This window comes from Cnephaeus nilssonii (assembly GCF_951640355.1).
Source record: "Cnephaeus nilssonii genome assembly, chromosome: 10".
Lineage (NCBI taxonomy): Eukaryota > Metazoa > Chordata > Mammalia > Chiroptera > Vespertilionidae > Cnephaeus > Cnephaeus nilssonii.
In genome coordinates, this window is record NC_137081.1 from 14,934,952 (window position 1) to 14,957,359 (window position 22,408).

Below are 22,408 nucleotides of genomic sequence, written 5' to 3' on the forward strand. Positions count from 1 at the left end.
ACATTTACATGATTATGACATGTTTTCTAACATAATATTTGTATTATATTACTTGTGACTTCTTTTGATAAGTTGAATATTTTAAATCATATAGAAATTTAGAAACTAATATTCTGACTAGATATGACACTTGTTGAATAAACACAAATTTATCTCTACATTTATAAAGTTTCCTTTGCTTAATTTTGAATTCAATGTATACTAATTTTTAATTATTTTCTTGATGACAGATAATTAGGTAATGATTTAAATCTTTTAACTTACTACATACAAATAAGCACATACATATAAATAAACATGAAACAAGGGAACAATATATAAAATAATTTTAGCTTTATGCTTTTTTTACATTTACCCTATGTCTAACAAGTTGAGGATTATTTTTGTTTTTCCTGTATAATAATCAGTATTCATTCAGTATTGTTCAGGTATAACATGCCTGGTCTTGAACATTATTTCTCACTGAAGGTTGTATGAGAAATTAGTGTGGAAGCTAGTGACTCAGACATAACACATTTTAATTTATTTTCTTGAGTTACAATTCCATGCCTCATTGACCTTCTGTTTATTTTTCTAGTTCAATATTTAGATGTTAAATATATTATTGAATTCAGCACTCAACTTAGTAGACTTAATTGTATTGAATTATGGTTTCAAAATATTATCATGGTCATATCTGGGTCAGAGGTTTTTGCACACACACCATACCACCTCAATAATGGTAGATTAACCTTTACAAAGGGGATAGATCCTTACTTACTAGAATTTTCTCTTGGTGGATGTCTCTATAATAAAAAATATACAGTATATGTACTGCTGTTTATTTAACTTCCCTCACCCCGCTGGTGTGGCTCAGTCTCCCTCAAGAGAATTTTATATAATGCGAAACTAAAGCTAAAATCAAACTTATGTTGTACAATAATTGTTTTAGTCACATTTCTTTCAGAAAAACTTTATCAAGTTTACAAGTCCAACAAGTCTTTCCATTAGATTTTTCTTTGTTACTTTTTTCAAAGTATAAAACATCAGACCACCTATATTAAAATCATGTGGATAATTGTTAAATATGTACATTCTTAGGTTTTACCAGACTTACTAAATTAGAATATTTGGAGTTTGGAGCCCAAGAAACCCAGATTATTCATTAAAAACTCTAAAGTTTGAAAAACATCACATATTTTATTATAGTTATATTTATTATTTTCTGATTACTTCCAATATGTCAGTCTTCATTTTTCAAGTGGCTCTTTGAATAATATGCACATCATTCCGTGTATGCCTCATGCTTAGCTAAATGTCCAGTATACAGCACATGTCAAATAAACACTTGATGTTTACTTGTTGAATAAATATTGAAACGTGTACAGCTATCATTTTATTTTTTGACCCAAAATTATTTTATGAAAGGAAATAAGGTTCATCTGCTCCAGCAATATGAAATACCTTTCAACACATTGATATCAAATTTTGCATTTGCCCTTCAGTATTTTCAAATATCACTTGAGACAGTTCTTCTACTTGTTCCTGCGTCTAAGCACATGGCCACTGCTTTTCACTGGTTGTAGAAAATGTAATTTCTAGTCTTTCTAAAGGCCTAGGTAAGGACTAAATCCTGATTAGCAGATGTAAATCACAATCCACAATTAAGTAGGACTGAACTTCTCTTTAAAATTCTGTCATGATGGCTTCTTTACCTTTGCTGAGTAAAATAACACTATGATTGAAGGAAAAATCAACTTTAAAAAATCAACTATTTAAAGTTCCCAAACTCCAAATAGCAGTGTGAATAACTATGCCTCATGGGTTAAACCATGTCATATTAAAATAAGTGCTGATAAAATCTGGGCAAATGATGCCCAGAAAAAGCTCATTTTCCCCAATTGCCACCTTCTTTTTACCCAACCTAAGGAAGAGGCATGTCTCTATATGGATTCTTTAAATGTGGGTACATATTATTGGAACACATTTCTGGGTGTGAAGACTTTATAAGTGAGGTATTTTCTCCCTTTACATACATTTTCTGTAAAAAATGCAAACCACCACCACCAACAAACCCACATAAATCAGAAGACCACCATATTGTTGTCTGTGTCTATAAGTTTTATTTGTTTTTTTTTTCCTTTGTTGCTTTCTATTTTAGATCCTCCATATGAGTGAAATAATATGGTTCTTATCCTTCTCTGTCTGACTTATTTCGCTCAGCATGATACTCTCAAGATCCATCCATGGTGTCACAAATGGCAGTATTCCATCTTTTCTTATGGTTACCAGAGGGGAAGGGGGTTGGGGAAGGTTGAGAGGGTAAAGGGACTCAAATATATGGTGATAAAGGGGGACCTGACTTTGAGTGGTGAGCACACAATGCAGTATACAGATGGTGTATTATAAAATTGTGCGCTTGAAACATATAATCTTATTAATTAATGTCACATCAATAAATTTAATTTAAAAATTAAAAACAGGCTGCTGCAACTTGACGATAGTGACTGAGGGTGAGTGATATGAGTGGATGGGACCTTTTGAGGATTATCAAGAATTTTATTCTCTACTAGAGGCCCTGGTGCAAGAAATTCGTGTACTGGGGGGGGGGGGGGGGTGTTCCTCAGCCCAACCTGCACCCTCTCCAACCTGGAACCCCTCAAGTAGAAGGACTGTTTAGGCAGTCAGACATCCCTTTCACAATCCAGGACTGCTGGCTCCCAACTGCTCTCCTGCCTGCCTGATTGCCCCTAACCGCTTCTGCCTGCCAGCCTGATCACCCCCTAACCACTCCCCTGCCAGCCTGATCAAAGCCTAACTGCTTCTCTGTCGGCCTGATCATGCCCAACTGCCCTCTCCTAACAGCCCGGTCGCCCCCAAATTCCCTCCCCTGCATATTCTCTCTTTATTAAATAGTGTTTTTTCTTTAACATATTGGACAGCCCTAACTGGTTTGGCTCAGTGGATGGAGCATCAGCCTGCAGACTCAAGGGCCCCAGGTTCGATTCCGGTCAAGGGCATGTACCTTGGTTGGGGACACATACCCAATGGGGAGTGTGCAGGAGGCAGCTGATGAATGTTTCTCATAGATGTTTCTAGCTCTCTATCCTTTTCCCTTCCTCTCTGTAAAAAAAACAATAAAATATATTTTAATAAAAGAAACATTTAAGATTCCTCCATATCTGCCTGGCTGGTGTGACTCAGTGGTTGAGACCCCAGGCTGCCGCTGGGAGGAGATTGCTCCGTGGGGGTGCATGCCCCTCCCAGGCTGAGACCCCAAGTTGGCTGCCACCTGGGCACCACCATCTTGTGGCTATGGGTGCTGCCATTTTTGTCGTGGAGTGACGGTTAATTTGCATATTACTCTTTTATTAGATAGGATCATAAATGCTATAGAGCTTGATCTCCAGAGACAAACTTGCTTGAGTTGGAATCCCTGCACCACCATTTCTTAGCTGTAGGGCCTGGGGCAAACTATTTAATCTCTCTTTCCCTCAGTTTTACAATGAGGATAATAATACACTAACTACTAACCTCATGGCATTCTTATAAGGACTTAATAAATTAAGGGTTTAGAACTGTGCCCCATATAAGCAGGGTTTAAGTGTTTTTTTACATCAACATGATGCCTGCTTCTGGCTTCATGGTATAACTCAGGGGAAGGAGCACAAAGCGTGGACTGTGGACACGGGGTCCCGGGCTTGCGTCTGGTCTTGCAGAGCCACAGCCTCTCTGGTTCTACAATAAAATGAGGCTTTGGCATGGTTGACCCTAACGCCCCTTATAGCTTTGAACACCCAGAAGAAAACACAGGTGATTTTTCCTGGAAATCACTGCATGGCATTTTCACATTAAATCAGATGTCAGTCTAGTGGCCTGAGTGAAAAATAAAGGAAAATATGGAAAAATAAAGGAAAATATCATACCACACTTGAGGGTTTTGGTTATTTATTAGAAAGAACAGGAAAAAAGAAAAATCATCTCATCTCTAAGAATGCACAGTTTCTTTTATTTTCTCCTACACTAATGTTGTTATCAAGTACCATTATTACCTATAAGAGAAAGACTTTACTTTTCAGAATCTGAGTCAACTGCACCCCAGAAGTAATCTGGTGTTCTAAATATTACTAAGACAAGTTTGTCTGCTAATTTGGGAGTAGCTTCTCTGTAGTCACTAATTGCAATATTCAGAGTCCACTCCTTGCTATCTATTCTATATATGGTCATCGGTTTTTCGAATCCCTGGAATTGGTCCCAAGTGCTTGCAGATTAATGGGAGGGTAGTTTGTTACTGTGTGGGTTTTCTTGTAGTTGGCTCCTCTAATTAACACTGTTCTAAATTCCTTCCTTCAGATATTTTTTGGTATACATAAGAGCTTCCCAAATTACAGGAAATAAAGTAATTATTTCTCTTAGTTTTACTACTTATTAGAAGCCAAGACTAATGGGTTTTGTCTTGAACACTAAATTCCCAGCATCTATGACATGATAAAGGGATCTTGTGAATAATTGCCAATAAGCAGTAAATATTAAATAGCATTCAGACCTCCTAGAATAATCTACTTAGTTGTTCCCAGACTGCTGATCAAGGACTAAGTAGGAAAAACTTGGTTTAAAGCATTCTACCTAATAAAAAATTGTAATGGGGCTTGGTGTTAGCTAGCTCATGGGAATAACTATACTGTTTTAATTATTGATAAAATGATTTCTGTATCAAAAAGAGTTAAAACAAAGTTTTTAGAGCCACAGGGGAAATTATAGTCTTCTAAACCCAATGCAGTATAAAGCTATTTATTATCACTGGGATGAGCAATAAGATAAAAACTTTTGGTAAGTAAAAGTCCTCCTACACTCAAAAAGCTGAAAATTTTCTCAGAAGTTTCTATGAAATGTCATAGGCTCAGTCATGAATAAAATTGAAGTTGTACTGTCAGCCTGAAACTACTTCAATATGCTGTTACAGAAATTTATGGAAATGTCCCGCATTTTGCAAAAATATGTCTTACTTAACCCACATACAAACACACCTGGGAAGTTTGTGGGAAGCGACAGCAGAGTTGTCTGATTGTGACTCTAGGAGCTTACTCTGGGCCGACAGGATAGTGAACCAGGAGGGACTGGAACCAACCTCAGAGACCAGGGCTTTGGTAGGATGGCCTTAATGTCTCCAGGAGGTGGGCATCAGGATTCCAAGGCCACTCTTGTTAATGTTGCCACCCCAAAGCTAGACTGGCTGGCATCAGTGGCTAGTGAATTCCCTCACTGACACAGATGCCCTTTGGAGACATACCCTTACAGATGGAGACCCACAGGGTGGAGAGGGTTCCTCCAGCTGAAATGTGGGTCCAGCAGTGCCCTGTCTCTGCCATGCTTCCCTCCCTGTGGGATGACAGGAGACGATGGGAAGCTGTGTCTTCACTCTTGTCCTGACTGACCTTGGTCTTAATAGTGTTTTTTTTCCTAATAAACTTTATTCTTTAACCCATGATAATGTTTACAATAAGTCCCAGACTCTAGTCACCACAGAAGACACTTAGGTAGCACTCACCTTTACATGGTATGATATTTTTTAATTGATTTCAGAGAGGAAAGAAGAGGGAGATAGAAACATCAAGGATGAGAGAGTATCACTGATGGGCTGCCTCCTGCATGACCCTCATTGGGGATCGAGCCCACAACCTGGCCATGCGCCCTGACTGGGAATCGAACCATGACCTCCTGGTTCATAGGTTGATGCTCAACCACTGAGCCATGCCGGCCAGGCTGGTATGATATTTTTAAAAAATCAATAAGCAGCCTTCAATGGGACTGATCTTAAATACCTTCTCGATATTTGTTACATTGCTACATACACTTAAATCAAATTGTGTCACCATTTCCTACAAAGATCACAGATTTGCAAAGAACACATACACCTTAACCAAAATAAAAACAGAGTGATAAAAAGTCTGTTTTGGGGATTGGACATTTCCCCCAAAACAAGATTATCTTTGTTTCATATACTTGAGTACTTTTGGTATTTCACTTTCAACTTCTACTATTATAGACCTAATGGCAGATTTCAGATTTCCTCAGAATTGATTCAGCTCTCAATCCCAGATAATGGTTAATTTAGTGACAAGAAATCAAATTCCTTCAACATTAATTTTGAAAATTAACTAGGGCAGTAAATCTGTTTCGCAAACTTATACATGGTACTATAAACTCAATATCATCATCTTTTATTATCATCTTTATTATGGACACTGGGAGGTTAACTGAATTACAAGCTTATATTATTGTCATCACCCTTAGTTTGGTGGAGCAGTGTTCTAGTCCTAACTCTCCCAAGAGGTTTGGTGAGTGGGATGGAAATAATGAGATATCACATGGGCCTGGTCACAGGAGTGTAACAGATAGCTGGAGAACTACTTTACTCTTGGAACTCTTTTCCTGTCAATCCCTGGATTTCTTGTTTGTTTGTTTTAGAGAGAACGAGAGGGAAGGGAGGGAGAGAGGGAGAGAAAGAGAGAGAAACATTGATTTGTTGTTCCACATATTTATGCATTCATTGGTTGATTCTTATATGTGCCCTGACTGGGGATTGAACCTGTAACCTTGGCGTATGGTAATAATGCTCTAACCAACTGAGCTATCTGGTCAGGGCAACCCCTGGGTATTTTTCCCCCCTTGTGGTTCTACTGATGTGTGCCTGTGACTCTCTTGTGCACTTCCCAGGCTATGTTGCAGGAAATTTCTTTCTTAGTGTTACTGGGGCCAAAGATATTAATAAAGTCAGGTTTGATGTCTTTTTCTCTTGTAGCAAATATGTCAGCAAATCATATTGGCTTTACTTGATAATATGTTCAAAGTCAGAACATTTTCTAACATCTCCACCTACCATTGTGATCCAAGCCACTAACGTTCTTGCCTGGATTACTGCAATAACCTTATAAATAAATGTTCTTTATCCTTCTACCTTGGCCCATGACAATATACTTTTTTAAAACATGAGTCAGATCATATAATTTATTTGCTCAGAAGTGGCAAGGTGGGGAGTATTGTAAGCCTTAGCTCTGAACCTTAACCTGTGGAATTTAAAGTTAGGGTAGAATTAAGTTGAATTGTAGGATACCTTGCTGGTATCCAGGAACTGCTTGGTCGTGTGTATGAAGAAAACCCCACCTCACAGTGAAATTTAAATATATACTTAGCCGCCTGACTGGTTTGGCTCAGTGGATAGAGCGTCAGCCTGGGGACTGAGGGGTCCCGGGTTCGATTCTGGTCAAGGGCATGTACCTTGGTTGCGGGCACATCCCCAGTAGGGGGTATGCAGGAGGCAGCTGATTGATGTTTCTCTCTCATCGATGTTTCTAACTCTCTATCCCTCTCCCTTCCTCTCTGTAAAAAATCAATAAAATATATTTTAAAAAATATATACTTAGCCATGGCCAGTATTGCTAGGTGGTTAAAGCGCCTTTTTTTTTTTTTTTTTTGCTGGCCCTTGGACCTGAGGGTCTAGTTTGATTCCTGGTCAAGGGCATGTACGTGGGTTGCAGGTTCAATTCCTGGCCCAGTTGGGGCTCGTGTGGGAGGCAACCAATCGATGTTTTTCTCTCTCATCACTGATGTTTCTCTATCTCTCTCCTCTTCCCTCTCTACCTTTTTCCTCCCCTCCCTCCCTTCCACTCTCTAAAAATCAATGGAAAAAATATCTTCTGGTGAGAATTAATAATAAATAAATAAATAAAATAAAAAGATATTTAAATTTTTAAATCAGTAATACTTTTACATGTTTCAAAAAATAAAAATGTTGTACAAAAGCATACTCTGAGAAGTCTCAATCTCTGTATTCCTGTCACTTGCATGTATTTTATCCCAAAATAAAGTTATTTAATAGTTCCTTATATATCCTTTAATATATATTTATTAAGCAAATAAAGATCGAAATTCTTAATCATCCCTTTCCTACATATGCACTGTTTTTCTCATTTCACAGGATATTCTGAATTTCTGCATATCCTATCTAATAATAGAGTAACATGTAAATTACCATCACTCCGCTACGCCCACGATTGGGCGGCGGGAGGCTGGGGGGCGGGACTCGGGGTGGCCTATCTGGCCATTGAGAGGCACGGATCCGCTGCCACTGAGGGGGGCTACCCTGCTGTTGAGAGGCGCAGGGGGCGGGTCCCACCCCCTGCGCCTCTCAACAGCAGGGTAGCCCCCCTCAGCGGCAGCGGACCATCAAAAGTGGGGGAGCTGGGTGCCTGTCTGCTCCGGCACCAGGCCTTTCAGAAGCCTCCGCCGAGCCGGAGGCTTCTCAAAGGCCTGGTGCACCAGCGGACAGGCACCCAGCTCCACCACGAAAAGCGAAAGCGTGTAGGGGACCCTACACGTGCATGATTCAATCATGCACTGGGCCTCTAGTTAGTACATAAAAAAAACCCTAACTGCACAATATACCATGGAGACTCTACCAAAGTTATATTAAATAGTCCCCTCTGCTAAAGTGTAAATCTTGTCAAGCCAAAATAAAATTCATGTTTTAAGTAACTGATTTTGACTGTCAAGTCAATGAACCTCAAAGCAAAAATCAAGGAAATTGGAAACTCATTCGTTATTGTATGTTGCCTAGAGTTATATATAGGTACCTATTTTTTGCATTTTTTTGAGACTAAGGTCAGATAAATGACAGTGTTATGACAGCCTTGCAGGGCAAGCATTGCACTTCTTTGGAAGGATGTTCTGTTCTCAGGAAGGTGGCTTATATTGTGTGATTATAAACTGAGCATTGATTCACTAGCTACAGAGCTCTTGGCTTTCCTATCTTCTCAGTTTTTGGCATTTTTGTAATATCTTAGCTACATTCATCTTCAGGGGAAATGCAGTTGATCCATAAATTGCTCTACTGACATTTTGGCATGCTGATAGTATCTTTAAAATGACTAAATTCCATTATACATTTCTAACACTGCAGAACAATTGTTTTTAGGAGAGGGTCAAAGCTAGCTATACCCGAAAACGTGAAAATGGATTTATTTGGTGTCACATGTCCAAGTTTCAAATTTGTCCTTTGATGGAAGAGAGGAACTAAAATTTTAGACTTTTTAATAAAACACTATTGACCTTAGCTTTAAAAAAATTCTTCAGCTGCCTTAGCTGAAGATATTTTGCTCAACACTGCATTTAGCAATACAATTCAGAAACTCCCCTGATTTACATTTTCACAAAAGGCAATTTGACGCCTATAAAAAAATACAAATGTGAATGTCAGTAAAGATTTAGACCTGGGTGGTGAGCATATGGCTGGCAGTCTCATTAGGAGACAGAGGCTCCCTCTACAAGACGGAGCAAGGAAGAGGCACTCTTTCCACAGTGGGATCGTGGAACTTCTCTGGGGAGCTCTGTGTTGTCTCCTCAGTTCAGCCGTGGATAGGAGTCTGTGGGAGGTGAGGAAGACATCCACGCAGACATGCTCCAAGAATTTTAGAGGATGCCTTTTCAGGCTTTTCTTTGAAGGTCCTAGGCCCACCATTTCTAGAAGGAAATTTAAGACAGAAAATTTAAAAAAAAAACACATTAGATTAATCATCCCCACTAGGTTTTCTAAATCTGACAATGAATTTTTTTTGGTAATTATGGAGCAAATATGGCTATCATCTTTTCAACAAATTTATGAGGTGTCAACAATTTTGGAAGTGTTGAATTTTGATGAGGCAAGTGTAAGAAGAATGTGAAGTGAGCGTGACTTAGAACTTAGAGATGCATTTGAAATCTGAAATACTTATAAGATGGATATATTCTAATTTATACACATTAATTTCATTGAAGTCATCTTATTTAAACCAAGATGATGTAGAGTAAAACTTTGGATGCTGTGATTAAATCTTATGACAATTTCCAGTAAAGTTGGTTTCACTATCCCTTTATTCTTACTTCTGTAAATACTCATGAAATAACAAATATGAAACTGAAAGGCCCTTTGTATCTAAGTGGTAAAAGTTGATGGCTATTTTTACTGGTATAATTGAAGGTTAAAACATCTATCTGCATTTAACTAATTACCCTTTCTCTCGTTCACAACATTCCTTCCAAGGACCAACTCCATCAAAATATACACTGAGTGGCCAGATTATTATGATCTCTGAACGCATAATAATCTGGCCACTCAGTGTATATCCTATATAATAAAAGGCTAATATGCAAATTGTCCCCTCCACCAGGAGTTTGACCAGCAAGCAGGCCAGCCAACTGCCCATGTCCCCTCCCAACTGGCCAGGCTGGCCGGACCCCATCCATGCACAAATTCATGCACTGGGCCTCTGAATGGTCAGATTATTATGTGTTCAGAGATCATAATAATCTGGCCACTCAGTGTATGTTCCATTTCCAAGCAGGCTGAAATTGTTCTCATTATGTTTGGATAAAATCTAGTGTGGGCCCAACCAGCATGGCTCAGTGGTTGAGCGTCAACCTATGAATCAGGAGGTCACAGTTCGATTCCTTGTCAGGATACATACCTGGCTTGCAGGATCAATTCCCCAGTGTAGGGCGTGTAGGAGGCAGCCAATCAATGATTCTGTCTCATCATTGATGTTGCTAACTCTTGTTCCTCTCCCTTCGTCTCTCTGAAATAAATAAAAATATATATATTTAAATTTTAATGTGGAATATTCATGTTCTGATAGTTCTCAGTGATTTTTTTCTATTTTCAAGTTTCCTGGGAAATCTTGTAAGTAGATTTCAATCTCAACTGCAGAATATCTGGTATCCTACAAGTATTCACTGGCACATTCCAGCCAAATTTAGAAAACTTGTTGGTTCCCATGAATTGGTGACAGATGATATAAACAACAGGAAATTTCCTTGATATTCATGCAGTATTCAGCATAGCATTTATAAGGCCTGAAATTTCACCTTATATGGGGGAGAAATGTAATAAAATCATCTTCATCTTTTGTGTGCATATCTAAAACTTGAATATTAAATTAATCTTTTAATTTTCTGTCTGAATCTTTGAATACACACACACACACACACACACACACACACACACACACACACGGTGATTGGAATATAGTTCAACGTATTAAGATTTTCTACTTTTGACATTCCAGGAATGGTGAACTGTCTTGTTAAGACCAATATTCTGTTTGAATTCTGTTTGAAATCAAGCCAAAACTCGGGGGCAAAGATCATGGAGCACAGTGTGAGACAGAATTTACCCAAATTGACACATCTTGTATCTAGAGAGACATTGAATTGGTAAATAGAAATCTTTCCACAAAGAAAACTTCAGATCTAGATTACTTTGCTGAAGAATTCTATTAAATTTTCAAAATATCAATACTATCCAAAGTATAACCTCTTCAGAATTGGCGGGGGTGGGGGGAGGCAGCGCGGGAGATTTTTTATTCATTTTATGAGAACAGCATAAACTTGTGATCAAACCTATAAAGGACATTTCTAGGAAAGCAAAATATAAACCAATATTTCTTCTAAATATTGACACACAAAAACCTCAGCAAAATATAAGCAAATCAAGGCATGGTGGCAAGACTGGGATTCATAATCACACTGATATTCAAGAAGACTATGTAGGTCTTTGATATTCTCAAACCAGTTCTGCTCCTGTGTCTCAGGCATGCGTGCTCAGGCCACAGCAGTCGTCATGCCTTTGTGCCTCTTCTTCATTACCATCAGGGATAAGGTGACATTCATTTGATAAGAAAAGAAAAAGTATTCTCTGCTGAATGCTTTCCTGTGAGTGAATTTTTAAGAACTTCTAAGAGGGCTTCTGAATAGGAAACATGCTCTGGGGAAAGTAGGCTTAATTTTCTCTTTGCTTCCAATCTTCTGATGTGGTCATTCCTGCATATAAGATGTTCTGATTGAAGAGCATATAGAGTAACTGTGGAGGGTTACAGCCCTCCAACGTGTTCAGAAACTTGGTTTTTAATGAATTCATTTTTTATTAGAAATAAAACTTTGATATGGCTTTTAGAAGATTTATTTTACTATGACTGTGTCTTTAAGTCATTATACCTAAAGAGTATGAGAGAAAAGAGATGGAGCACCTAGGAAGTATGTGTGTGTGTGTGTGTGTGTGTGTGTGTGTGTGTGTGTGTGTGAGATAGAGAGAGAGAGAGAAGTTTTGATGAGTAGTGATGGACAGTTGCTTCACATTTTCACATGATGAGCTATTCCCTCCTTTCTATCTTTTATATTACTCTTTTCTATTTCTTGAACACGAGTTAAATAAACAAAAATATTTTCTGAATTACTCTTTGATCCTAAACTTTCATTAACCTATTTTTTGAGAATTTTTATGAGCGTATTTGAGCCAAACTGATGACATTGACGGAAGCAAGATCTCAAATGCTTCCCTAAACTCTTTTTCAAATGTCATTGCACATGTGGAGGCCAATCAGCAGCCTTGGGCACAGGACCAGGGAGCAGCGGAGCACAGTGGCCACTACGGCAGCGAATGGCCTCATGGAAACAAGCCAGATGCAAAAATCACAACACCCTAAGAGCAGTTATTTTTCCCCACTGTGGGGTGAAGCAAATTACGTTAACTATTTACTAAAGCGCATTTTGTTTGCAATGATGGTTAGTGCCAAATCAAAATATCCAGTGAGGAGATTGTTTGCATAAAGTGCAAGCATGAAAATTGGTTTGAGGTTATATTTAATTTGCACAAAAATATTCTTTTGCTCATATATATTGAAGTACTTCCCCTAGGAGCTAACTGATTTGCTGGTGGATTAAAAGACCACCATTTCTCCACAGAGCCTTCATTTGGTCTGTGAAAGCATCCTGGTGAGAAGATTTTACTTTGGAAAACCTCCTCAGCATTTGACTGGTTGTGGGGCACACGTGTGTCTCTGTGATGAGGACCCAGCTCTAGATATTGCAAGCCTGAGCCCCAATAATAGGCACATCAGGTAGCCTGAAGTGTTGACTGGCACACTGGGGAGCCCCCACACTGGGGAAAAGGATTGATTCTATTAGGCATCTTTATTTTTTAAGACTCATTTCTGAATCTGAATTTCTAGGGGAAAAAAATCTATCCCCAATTCTCTGCTTTTATTTTTCTCTTGGGAGAGAACCTTGGAATATGAGGGGGAAAAATAAGCAAACAAACACAAGAACTTCTGGCTAAGATATTAGTAGACGTTTTCTGAAGACTGGTTGCCAGGCTTCTGTTGGCATCCACATGAGATCGACACTGCTTTTCTTACCATCTGCCAGAAAGAAAGCTTCCTTCGGCTTTGATCTATCTAGTAGCTCAGGTTTCGTCTGCTGTTTAGAGATGGTAGCCCATCAACACAATTTAAATGAAAATTATTCCACTTGTTTCCTAATCCTTAGATTTTTGGGCTAAATTTTTTTATGGCACCATAGACTCTTTTTTTCTCTCCTATCATAGGATGTGATTTTCTGTCATCAAAGAGTGTGGTTTTGATTAAATTTTTAACCTGTTGGTACGTCAATTTTTGTTTCTGTACAATGGGCATGGTGAGGCTATCTTAAAGGGTTATTGTAGGAAATATAGGAGTAAATACAAATGAAGACTTTAAAGCAGCCTCTAGCAGCATCCCTTGGATTTTATTATTACTTATACTTTGACCCACACTAGCTTTCATAGTCCTAGAAAATCACACACACAAAAATCCCTCCTATTCCTAAAAAGACTTTCCTGAAGAGAAAACGGGGTAGCTGGAGCTCCCTTAAAATTGAGCCTGATCATTGAGTGGATGAGGGGCAAAGCCAGGCCAGTGGAAAAACCAAGTGCCTGTGAAGAGGTAAAAATATTCTCTTCATTGCAAAGTTGAATAGATTTTGGAACTGATGACTGCAGGGAAGCATTTCCTTCCTTCAATATCTACTATACTTCCTTTCCTTCAGCTTCAATTATTATCCTGTGGGGATAATGACCCTTAAAATATAGAGCCTCTCACACAAAGGCAATGCAAAGGGACCTGATGCCATTAATGTTTTCAGTATGCGACAGAAAGCTGGAATTATAGAAGGCCTTTTTCCCATGTTTTGATAGCAGGCTATTAACATTATGCACCTCCTTCATTCTTACAGGCAGGCCTTTCATTTTCTCTTTTTTCAGGTAATAACTTAGGGTATTAGATGTGAGGGCCATTACTTTCCCAGTGCAGTTGTTCTGATACTGCACAGCCTGCTCATTACTTCTCACTTCTGTTTTTTTGCTGGACCCCAGTGATGTTATTTACCTGGTGACCCCTCAGTGGCCATCTCTAGGTAGGTCACCAAGCCAGCACTAATTGTAACACACATCTTTCCTCCTCTCAGAAATTCATTCCAATTCCTGTTATTTAGTAAATAATAAAACTTTGCATTCATATACTACTAGTATTATTGTTTCCAAGCTCCTTACACTGTATTTTTCTCATATTGCTTGACTTCAAAGATTTTTATTATAATTTCAAATCCAAAATGTCTTTGAAGATGGATCTGTCTTAAGCCCCTGTTTATCAAATGTAATTGCTTTTCCTAAATTATGGCTGAAGATAGCTGCTAGCTTGTAGCAGCCTAAAAGTATTTCCTTCTGCTTCCAATAAAAGCCTTCCAATCCGATCCTGAAGGCAGATGGACAGCCTACCAAGGCACCGTGAGGAAAACAGATTTGTGAAGCAAACCTGAAATCTAATGATGTGTGCGCTGCAGAGGCCTGTTAGGTGTGGAGGCCATTGGGTTGTAGGCCAATGGGATAGAAGTTGCTATCTGGTCAATAGAGGTAAAGAGTAGAGAGAAGAAAAAGAATGAAGATGCTGAACAACAGCTGAGAAATGACCTTTTCCTGGAAGGCCTGGAGAGAATTCTTAAAACTCTCCAGCCAAGTGTGTTAAACATGCAAAGATTTTAGCGGAAATTCCTGTGGGGAAGATGATAGGGAAGGATCTGAGAACTGTCAGGCTGTGAAGCAAGTCTGGTCCTGAGTGAAGAAATTAGAGAAGATGACAGGAAGCACCTCATATCTGCATGTGGCCCCCTACACTGAAGCCTCAGAAAGACCATCAGAATGTCTGTGAGCCAAATTCATTCATCAGAGGGGTCTGCCATCCATGGGTCTGCCTGACTTTTCCCATTGCACCTAATCATCAGTTGGGAGCAGTTCAGATGTGTTCTTGAGTTAATTAATTAATTTATTTTTTTTGAATCCTAGTATCTCGGGGTGGAGGAAGTTCTGAAAGATCCTGTAGTCTAACCACTCACCAGTACTTAAATCCCATCTATCCTTTCATGCTGATTGTTGAAACATAGCATGTTTATTTCTCTCTTCTGAAAGAGGTCTCACTCTTTTATAAAGTACGCCATCCCAGCTCTTGGCAGCCTGACTTGCTAGAAGTTCTACTTTGAGTTGAAATCACTCTCCCTGTTTTCTATTCATGTTGCCAGTTCTGCACTTGGGCAGGTACATAACAATGAAATCCACTAAACTTCCAGTGCAGCTATGATGTCCCTGAATTGCTGTTTTTGCTTCGATAGCCTGATGACTCTAGTAAATTTAGTCCAGTAATTTTTGCTGAAGGGTCATGTACAGCTCAGAACAGAAGACTTTCGCTGTCTCTTTAGTCCCTGGGCAGAAATCCCAGCTCAGCCCTGGATGTGCTCATGTCTAAAGCAGCTCCCTGGGCAATGGCTATTTTTAACTGTTCTGTGAAACAGAAATGCTGACTTCACTGGGAGGATTAATGAAGTCGGACCCAGCAGCTAAAAGTTTCCTTTCCAGGACACTATTAATAAAGAGGTAATAAAAATAAAAATCCTACCTAATAATAGACAAATATGTAAATTGACCGCACCTTCGCTATGCCCAAGCCACGCCCACCAGCCAAGCCACGCCTGCCAACCAATCAGGACAAGTATGCAAATTACCCCAACCAAGATGGCGGCTATTTTGCATAGAAAGAAGCCAAGAGCTGCAGAAGGGAGCAAAGCTGCGGAGAAGCAAGCAAGCCAGGGGGAGGAGAAGGGAGGAGTGGAGGCGGGGCCAGGGGAGAAGGAAGGAGAGCGGGTGGGCTGGCGGAGAAGGGAGAAAAGCAGGGGGGCTGGCGGAGAAGGCGGGGCGGGGGACAAGGGAGGAGAGCAGGCGGGGCGGGGTAGAGTGCAGCAGGAAACCCTATTGCAGGATTTTTCCTGCAACAGGAACGCTAGTTATATTAATAACCCAGGAACCTAGAAGCCTTGGGGAGAAGAGAGAAAACAGAGCTATCTCCCTGATACGATCTCAAACCTATCACTTTATCAATTAGGCTAGGCCCTGAAGAAATAAACCCCACTAAACATTTCCAGAAATGCTAATACTCAAAATGCTCTCCCCGTCCTCCACCAGCACCTTCGGGGCTGCCAACCACACAGTGGGAAAGAATCTTCATCTCCGTGTCACTACTGTTGCCTTAGAAATAACAAAAAATTAGAAATTCAAAGCAAAAAGAGCGTGTGCCATCAAAATATGAGAATTTTTCAAGAGATTTGGAGTGATGGCCTTTGGTGCATTTGGATCAGGTGAAGGGATTACTTCAATGAAGAAGGGGTGATCAACATGTGTCCACGCCCCATGAGGCTCCTTTCTAGCACTCTTCACAGATTCTCTCAATTCATCTTCACAAAAGACCTCCAAAGAAGTATTGTTAGTTTCATTTTGCAGATGGGTAACTTAGGCTCAGGCTAAGAAAATTACCCAGAATATTACAGCTACCAGGGCTATTAGCATTTGGGGGTCTCCCTAGGGGACTCTCTCACTTAAGGGGTCAAGTTCTGCATAACTCAAAAGCTATGATTTTTAAAATATTATTATTACACTAAGTTGGCATGAGTTCTGTTTTTCTAAGAACACATCCTTTGCTTAAAAAGAATCATTATGGGATGCCCTGGTGGGGGAGGAAAACTCAGTGAAACTTTCTCACCCGAGATCAGGGGTCTTCAAAGAGCCAGATAATAAACATTTCCGGCTTTGCTGGCCATATGATGTCTGTTGCAACTGTGCTACTCTGCCATTGTAGGGTGAAAGCGGGCAAAGACCATGGAAACACATGGAAGCAGCTATAAAACTTTAGTCACAGAAATGCATTTACAAAACTTTACTTACAAAAGCAGATCTGAATTGGACCCTACCCTGGGAACCCTAAAATAGAAGGCTGCCCACCCCACCCAGATCTTTCAACTCCTATCACTTTACTGCTAGGCCACTCACATGTGGAAAGTCACAGTTTTTAGGGAGGTCTGATTTATGTCATAGAAGTCAGGATAAGCTGTTGCATTGTACCCCGAATCTTACAAAGGACGCCTCAAAAAGTCAAATTATGGAGTCATTTATTAAAGGCCAGCGGCATACGAGCTTGCCACATCTGGCTTATATGCAGAATATCACAAAGGTATCGATTATATCTTTGGGCTTGGAATGAGGAACCTGGTTTGCATGAAGCAGTTACAGAAGCAAAATTGAGCAAGTTGGTTATCTATAGTTTTGGGTCTACGGATCACTGAATCAACAGAAACACATTATCTGGGGCCACCGAGGCAATTTAAAATAATTGTGCTGTCCAGATTCCCGGACCACTGAGTCAACTGGAACGCATTATCTGTAGCTACTGAGACAATTTAGGGTAATTGAGCTGTCCTGGTTCCCAGAAGAATGTGCTTCGATAACCAGTGAGATCACAATCAATGGGATATTCAAACCATCATCAATTGATTGGGATAGCATACATAAGTTCAGAAAATCAAAATAACTTTTCTATTGTTTTAGCAAGCAAGTAAATTCAGAAGCCAAACAGCAGGGTTAAAATATTAAACAGCAATTTTTACCCAAGCATGGTTGCTATCATGCTTCAAAGCAAGTCAGAGTTTGCTTCTTTGGCTGCTTAATATGTTTTTCATAGGTTGCAAATGCAATTTTCCAAACGTCCTTGGATAATATATTTAGACAGTTTTTCAAGGAAAACAAATAAAGAATAAACATATTGGATCCTAATTGATTTCATTAATACTCCATCCTAATCAGAAATTAAATGCATAACTGCAGGTAATCTGAAGGTTTCCCTTCATAGTAGTTTGTCCCTGTGTCTTTTTATTTATTTTTTTGTCCCTGTGTCTTTTAGGTAACTTTATTTTACCTTATTCATGTTGGATTTTCAATTAAGCTTGACAAAGAGAAACAACTTTGGGGAAAAACAAAAATTATAAATTCTACTTTTTAGTTCTTAATTGAATAAATATAGGTTGTAATCTGTACAATGTTTTCACCCAGAACAAATTAATGGGGAAAAAATTAATGCTGGAAGAAGAGGCAGTGGAACAATAAGTAATTGTCATTGTGTGGGAGGTTGACATTTAAAGGATTTACGTATAAAATTATGTTTTTGAAAGAATATTATTTTTTATGTTAATTGAGCTATTTTCAAGGAAAAGTCAGACTAAATTTATCAATGTTTTCTAAAATATCCATGAGTGTTATTAACTTTTTAGTTATAATGGGCATAACCACACTTCTAATGGACATAAACCAGCAGTGATGCAACCTTGATCTTTCTTAACAGAGCAATGATGGGGTTTAGATACCCCTCTCAAATAAAGTTAATATGATTAAGCAGGAGATGATTCTAATTTCCAGGCCAGTTTCATTCCCTGTGCCTCAAAAGTGAAGCTAACATAAATCAGAGCATGGTATTTACCTAAGGGCACCATTTTTCTAGGCTTCCCTGCACTTACGTGAAGAAAAATGCCATTATTGATGCCAGGTTGAGTCAGGTTTCTATTACCTGGGTTTAAATATATCCTACCGATAGTCTATTTTGATATCTATTTTATGGTTAATGAAACTGAGGTACTCAAAGGCCATATGAAGACACCTAAAAATCCTGGAACTGTTTTATTTAAAGTACAAGATCTCCTGGTGGAGGCTTACACCTGTTTTAAGGAACACTTAGTAAGGCTGTGTTAATTTTTTGCCTTTTATTAGCTTTTTTTTTTTTTTTTTTTCTAAACTGGGGAACCACTGAAAATATAGTGATTATTTTTTTTGTCTAGAAATATAGAAAATAGTAAGTGGTCCCTAGAACTTCAGACTCCTTTGGTAATCATTAAGCTTCTTTTATTTGGCCTCTTTTGTGGAACAGAACATGTATAACATTAATGGGTTTATTGGACTACTAATGGGCTATTTCCCCCATTGATCTCCTCCACCCTGCTCCACGACCGCCCCCAGGCCTTCTCATACTATTGTCTGTGTCCAGGACTTATGCATATATGCATACAAGTTCTTAATCTCTTCCTGCCCCTTCCCCTAGCCCGCATTCTTTTCTGAGATTTGTCAGTCCGTTCCATGCTTCCATGTCTCTGGATCTATTTTGTTTGCCAGTTTATTTTGTTCATTAGATTCCACATATAAATGAGATAAAAGAGTCACACATTAAACACACACACACACACACACACACACACACACACACACACACCAGCATTCCTTTCTGGAGACAGTACTTTGACTTAACTAAGGCAGGAGGGGTACACCTAAATGCCATGGTGGCCAAGAAGGAAATGAGAATGCGAGAAGTTGCTGGTATACAGTGATGCGGAACAAATATAACCATATTCTCCATGTTGCAAATAAAACTTGCCGTTTATTAAGAGCTATAGGCAGAATGAAAGGAAGCAACCACTTACCATCCGGAAGCTGGGCTACTATCTCAGCATAATTCCTTACCTGGTCTTGTTCACCATGCAGTGTACATCCTCACAAAAAAGTAGTAGAAGACCCTTCAGATATCTTTTCTCTCTGTGCCTTCTGTTTAATCTTTACCCTGTCCTTCTCCTGCTCCTGAAGCTCTTAGTTTATGCAGAGAATCTAGAATTGTCATTTCCGGTTTAATTCATGAATAACAGGCAGTAGATTTGTGCTGGAGTTTCCAAAGATCTGCTCCCTTGTTCCACATTCTCCACCCTCCTGCTCTGAACAGTTTCTACTAAGAATCCACCACCGCTGACATTCTGAAGTACAGTTTCATGCTTTCACATGTTATCTCTCTCTTAGTATTGCTGAAAATAGTTTGCATTTTTATTCACTTTTTTTTTGCTTTCATATGGTACATACGAGGAGAAGAAAATTGTCTTGTGCCACATATTTACCCCACGCTTTTGTTTTGCAGTAAACATAAACCGGGTGCATCTCCTCAAGGTCAAGGTGCATTGTTGGTTTTCTGAGCAGAGTGGTCTTGAAAGGCCCTTGATGAGTATATGCAGTAGAGAGAAACATCAGCTGCCTCCTGCAGCCAAGCAAAAAAAGCAAATTGTTTTACAAAATGATTTATAATAAATCAGTTGGAAATTAATTTTTCGTGTTACCATTTTGTTCAACAGTCTGAAAATTTGTTAAACCAAGAATTATATTCCAAACTTTTATGCTTTTAAACAATTTTGTCAGTTCTTCAAGATTTTTTTAAAACTTCAAATGCATTATCATTCAATCTTGGCTGCTCTGTATTTTAAGAAGCATTTTAAGTAATATGAAGATCAACAATAAAGAGTTGTTTAAGTAATGACTATACATCCATAAATTAAAAACCATGGAATCATTTAAATATATTGGATGAATCAGACTCTATAATCGAAGATAAATTCTTAAAATTCAGATCAGATACTACAAATTATGTGTGTGTGCACACAATGTGTATAGAAGTTGATCTGAAATTATATATGTACATATGTATGTATAGAAAGAAATCTGACAAAAATATGCTATATGATATTAACAGTGGTTGTCTGTATAGATGAGATTATTTTCTTAGCTTACTTGTCTATATTTTCTTATTCTTCTTTTAAATTATTTATTTTTTTTGGGGGGGGGAGGAAAACAAATAAACTAAAGAAGAGAAACAATAAAACTCTGAAAGAAAAAAGATTTTTAATTTCTCCCTTAACTTTTTAAGCACTGTTGACATTGTTATAGATTTTATAAAGAGCATGAAAAGTAGCTGGCTAAAAATTTTCATCTTTGACTCTTTAACTACTCTGGCCAAATCAGTACCTTAAACATTTTTTAGCAGGATCACATGCTAGTCCTTATGAGAATAACCACATTTTATAAGAGTTGCAATGATGATAAAAAAAAAAGACAGAAAACTGCTAAAAGATAAAAATAAGTATAGTAGAGAGTGAGAAAGAATAGTTGAGTGTCCTGAACTTGAGTATCCAATGATGAAATGTCAAGAAGAATGAGAACTGAATATAGTCTACACAATCCTTTTTTAAAAGGTTTCGAAGTATCATGCATAGGGGTTCAGATTGTGAATGTCTAACAAGAGGACACCAGGTCTCGTTAATACACAGGTGCTTTCCTCCCTCTTTTTATTCACTCTACTTTTTCAACTACTGAATAAAAAAATCGGTAAGATAGGGTCCAATTCAATAGTCCCTGAAATTAAAGGAGGTATACAAGTATATGGTTTGTGAGGGAGAATAATTAAACTAGAGGGGCCCCAGATGCCTCCTGCCCTATCAATGGTACTGACACATACGTAGGCTTTTGCTAGGTCCAAGGAATAAATTCTCATTCCAAATGTGAGAAGACAGGAAAATCTTGCATTTTGGTTACAGAGGAATTCAAAGGTAGAGACTTTCCCTTGAAGATGCAAGTCCTGATATTTTTGCAGAAACATTGGAAAATGTTTGTCAAATAGCTGGATGAGAGCAGTTTTTTTATGAAGTCTGAAAAATAAAACAGAGAATTTGGGAAATCCATGAAGTATTTATTAGCATGCCCAGCAGAAAACTTGAACATTGCATGATGTTTTTGTGTGAACAAAACGTTAACAGACAAAAGGTAAAGAAAAAGACATATCAAAAAGGGAAATGTTTGTGTTTTTAAACCAAGTGCTGGCTTTAAAAACTCAGTTCAAATACTTTTTTTCAACAAGATGAGACCAATGGGAAGTTTCCAGAATGTTTGTTCTGACATGCAATTATTTTTACCCTATAAAATATTTATAGCTGTATAGAAAGATGCTCTCAGGCTGACTGACTAAAACTTCCACAGTCAAGGAAGCTAGAGTTTTGATAAAAGGTTCTGAATATTGAGGGGGTAGATTGTTTACAGCCCTTGAGAGGTGAAGAGTTACTTTAGTAAGAGTTGTGTCTACTGATGAGTTTGATGAAAATCCTTGGCCCTAGCCAGTAGAAGAGCCCAATGCTACACTTAGGAATTAAATGGAAGGAGAAAAGCAGAAATATTTGATTCATAGCAAATACACATGGATAATAGCCTAACTGTATAAGTAGTGTTTATTTCACATAAAGGGACTATTTGTGATATGTTGGTACTGATGATTTTCGCTCACAAGTTTATGTCAGGTGTTAGCGAAATCAATTGTAGTATCAAATTGGAGAGGAAAAGTGGAGACTGCAGAAAGGA